This window comes from Oratosquilla oratoria, chromosome 3 (assembly GCF_046742065.1).
Source record: "Oratosquilla oratoria isolate Oo_2021 chromosome 3, ASM4674206v1, whole genome shotgun sequence".
Lineage (NCBI taxonomy): Eukaryota > Metazoa > Arthropoda > Malacostraca > Stomatopoda > Squillidae > Oratosquilla > Oratosquilla oratoria.
The window spans coordinates 79442807-79447806 of record NC_134779.1 but is presented as its reverse complement, the minus strand read 5'-3'; positions in this window follow the sequence as shown (position 1 = coordinate 79447806).

Here is a 5000-nt window from a genome sequence, read left to right as displayed (position 1 = left end):
TGTAACCATATGAGTAATTCGCTAGTGGACAGCGACATCAATCAGATAATTTTTATGATCGTTGCGCAGAGGATTCGAACCTACTGCTCTGGCGCCTAAGAGGCTCCCAAGTCAGTGCCTTAGACCGCTCGGTAGGTTTGAATCCTCTGCGCAACGATCATATGAATTATCCGATTGATGTCGCTGTTCACTAGCGAATTACTCATATATATATATATATATATATATATATATATATATATATATGTATATGTATGTATAGATACACACGTATACACACACACACGTGAATATATATATATATATATATATATATGCACGTATACACACACACGTGAATACATATATGTATATATATATATATACATATATATATATATATATATGCACGTATACACACACACACAAGCATACATATATGTATATATATATATATATATGTGTGTGTGTGTGTGTCTGTATATATATATATAGACATATATATATATATATATATATATAGACATATATATATATATATATAGACATATATATATATATATATATATATATATATATATAATATCTGGCTGATTTCTTCGTCAGTAGAGACGCTATAATGATTGTCGAGGCTAATACCACCCAAACACCCCACTGTTAGAAGAGGTTATTTAGCCTCGACGATCTTTGTATATTGTATATATAATACAGTCGAATATCGAAAGCCCGGACCCCGAATGCCCGGACCCTCGTATGATCGTCGAAATGAACAAAGGGCGGACTTTTCAAGCAAAGTTCCCTATTTGTCCGGTAGGTGGCAGAGATGGCCGTACACGTGTACTCAAACCCGGACCAGTCAAGCCGCCACCAGGGCTGCCGTTTCGTAGAATTTTGTACCAAAACGTAGTAAAATAGCGGCATGTGGCAACTGCACAAGGACATGAGGAAATTTTTTCTATATAGCGGGCTGTTAAAAACATTCAAAAACTCAAACTTTTGTTTAAAAATCATAGAACTAGTTATCAAATAATAAATGGTACATCAAAATATGACTTTTATTGGTAATTGTGTTATTTATAAAATATTATGCCCCAAAAGATACGTTTTTACGGTGTAGAAAAAATTCTACGCTAAAGTTTCAGCTTTTAGCACCAGGGCTGACGTTTCGTAGAACTTTGTACCAAAACGCAGTAAAATAGCGGCATGTGGCAACTGCACAAAGACATGAGGAATTTTTTTCTACATATCAGCTGGCTGTTAAAAACATTCAAAACTCAAACTTTTGTTTAAAAATCATAGAACTAGTTATCAAATAATAAATGGTACATCAAAATATGACTTTTATTGGTAATTGTGTTACTTATAAAATATTATACCCCAAAAGAGACGTTTTTACGGTGTAAAAAAATTCTACGCTAAAGTTTCAGCTTTCTTTCAGCGATAATAATATGAAAAAAATAATTTTTATATCTTACTGAATATGTTAGGGCATGGGGCCTTATATACATTCAAGAAAAAAAAACTAACTAACTAACTAACTAGAACCAATATTTTGTCAAAGTTTGACAAGTATATCTTGCTATGAAAGTCTGCACACGCCCGAGAAAAATGTATGCCCCGGTATGGCAACACTCCCATTCTACACGGCAGTGTAGAAAACGCGGCAACCCTGGCCGCCACCACTGTCCCGCGTGCATACCTTCCGATATTTACAGTGTACGTAATAAAAAATACAGTACAGTACACTGTATGTACAGTACATTTACATGCCTGTATTACAGTTATTATTACAGAATTATTAGCATTATAGTATTATTATTACAGTATTGTTATTATTACAGGGTTAGAGTATTATTCTTATGTGTTTCTATGCCATATACATTACCTCTACGTATACCGCTACAAAAATCTAAGGGTGTTAGGAGACATTTTCGATGACCGGAGTTTTGGCATGACCGGGCCGCCCTTCCCCCCAATTAGTCCGGGCTTTCGAAGTTCGACTGTGTATAGGTTTTCTCTTCTTTACCTTTTTACTCCGACAGTCGTGTGATGTATACATATGATGATAATAATGATAATAATAATAATAATAATAATAATAATAATAATAATAATAATAATAATAATAATAATAATAATAATAATAATAATAATAATAATAATAATAATAATAATAATAATAATAATAATAATAATAATAATAATAATAATAATAATAATAATAATAATAATAATGATGATGATAATGATAATAATGATAATAATAATAATAATGATAATAATAATAATAATAATAATAATAATAATAATAATAATAATAATAATAATAATAATAATAATAATAATAATAATAATAATAATAATAATAATAATAATAATAATAATAATAATAATAATAATAATAATAATAATAATACATACATATACCAGGGCTTTTCCCCCCTTACAAGGGAGGTAGCCAAAAAGGAAAAGGCATAAAATCATTCCCACCCATTCCATCCCTGAAAACACTCCACACCCCTCCACCCTCCCTCCCATCTTAGCACCTCCTAGATGACGGGTCATCCCTGCACCTTGTCCACTGCCCTGGGTCAGAAGCAGTGTCGCAAGACACAGCACATCCACAGCAAGGCCGCTTCATTAAATCGGCGACCCCCTCTCTCCGTCCCCCCCATATAAAGGAGATGACGGGGAGAAATCCCTTCGGGCTGCGTCAAAATTTTGCTCACACACACTACCTCACCCCCCATTCCACCTCATGCATGACAACATCTTCCATATACAACCATTCTCCATTCACCCCTGTCTTCTGTCCTCTCCCATCCTTCCTCAACAGACATCCCCCTTCTCCCCAAAGCCCCTCTCACCCCATCCATCCATCTCATCCTAGGACGCCCCCTCATGTTCACTCCCTCCACATCTGCCTTCCATACCTCCTTTACTAGTCTTTCTTCACTCATTCTTTCCATGTCTCCAAACCATCCTAATACTCTTTCATCAACCCTATCTCCCAACTCCCTTTCCACCCCTGTTCTCCTCCTCACCTCCTCATATCTCTATCTAGCCTAGTAACCCCTATCATACTTCTCAGACACTTCATCTCAAACACATTCAAGCTCCTTCTCTCTTCCTCTCTTATGTTCCATGTTTCTGCTCCATACAGTGGTGTTGGCACAATCACTCCTTCATACAGTCTCCTCTTAGCATCCATTCCCAAATGTCTATTCCTCATTACACTTTTTAATCCACCAAGGCATTTACTCGCTTCTCTCAATCTACATTCTACCTCCACCTTCACTCCACCTTTTCCTGCCACATTTGCACCCAAGTATCTAAAACAATCCACTTCCTCCAGTTGCTCTCCCTTAATGCTCACTTCCAGACTACTGCCACTTTCACCCCTTGTACATCTCATCACCTTACTTTTACCCACATTTGTCTTCAGCTTTCTTCTATCACACACTCTCCCAAACTCTGTCACCAACTTCCTCAATCCCTCCTCCGATCCTGCCACAAGCGCAGTGTCGTCCGCAAACAACAGCTGGCTCACCTCCCACTTTTCTCCATTTTCTTTAACCATCTCCAATCCCTGACCCACTACCCTTGCATTTACCTCTCGCACTACCCCATCCATGTATAAGTTGAACAGCCAGGTTGACATAACGCATCCTTGACGAAGTCCCACCTTTACCTCAAACCACTCACTCTCTCCATTTCTAATTCTTGCACAAGCTCTACTACTCTCATAAAAACTCTTGACAGCTCCGAGAAGCTTTCCTCCTATCCCGTATATCCGCATAACCTCTCACAATGCCTTTCTGTCTACCCTGTCGTAAGCCTTTTCCAGATCCATAAAGGCCCAAAAAACATCCTTCCCCTTTCCTATAGCTTTCTCACATATCTGTCTTACCACAAAAATCTGATCTACACAACCTCTACCTGTCCTAAATCCACACTGTTCCTCACCAATTACTCCCTCTGTTCCTCTCCTAATCCTCTCAATCAAGATCCTCCCATAAGCCTTCCCAACTACACTTAACCTAATCCCTCTGAAACTACTACATTCACACTTGTCCCCCTTTCCCTTGTAAAGTGGAACTATACAAGCAATCCTCCAGTCCTCCGGCACTCTACCCTCTCTCCAGCAAACATTAAATAACCTCACCAACCAGTCCACCATCACTGTACCTCTTTTTTTAAGACATTCTGCATGGCATCCATCCAGACCAGGTGCCTTACCTGCTTTCATCATCTTAACTGCTGCCTTCACTTCATCCTTCCTTATTTCTCCTCCATTTTCCTCACTCATCACTCTCATTTTCTTAGTATTTCCCACTGCAGCTATCTTTCCCTCCCTATCCTCCTTCACATTTAGCAACTCCCTAAAATATTCTGCCCACCTTCCCCCATACTGCCTTCTCCTCCATTATCATCTCTCCATCTGCACCTTTTACCTTTTCTTAATTTCTTTCCAAAACATCTTTTTATTACTTTCAAAAATTTCTGTCATACTCTTACCCCATTTTACATCTGCTCTCCTCTTTGCCTCCTTTACCTTTTTCTTTACTTCTCTTTTCTTTTCTTTGTACGTCTCATATGACTCCCTCGTCCTATTTTGTAACCAATCTGTGTAAGCTCGCTTCTTCTTTTCCACAACCTTCTTCATTTCCTCATCCCACCATTCACTACCCTTCCTTCTATTTCCTCCTGTCCTTCTTGTTCCACACACCATCTTTGCACACTTTGTGACTCCCTCCTTGAACCATCCCCATTCCTCCTCCATACCTACCTCTACTCTATCCTTCACTCCCTCCCACTCCTCCTTCAGCTTCTTCTTGTACTCCTTCTCCTTTTCCTCTTCATTTAAAGAGTTCACTCTAAGCACCTCCCTACCTTTTGTCCCTTTCCTCTTTCTCCATCTGTCCTCCACTCTCAACTTAGCTTCCACCAGAAAATGATCTGATATTTCCCCACCCTCTCCCCTTAGCACATGTACATCCTTAACTCTTCCTATCATGATC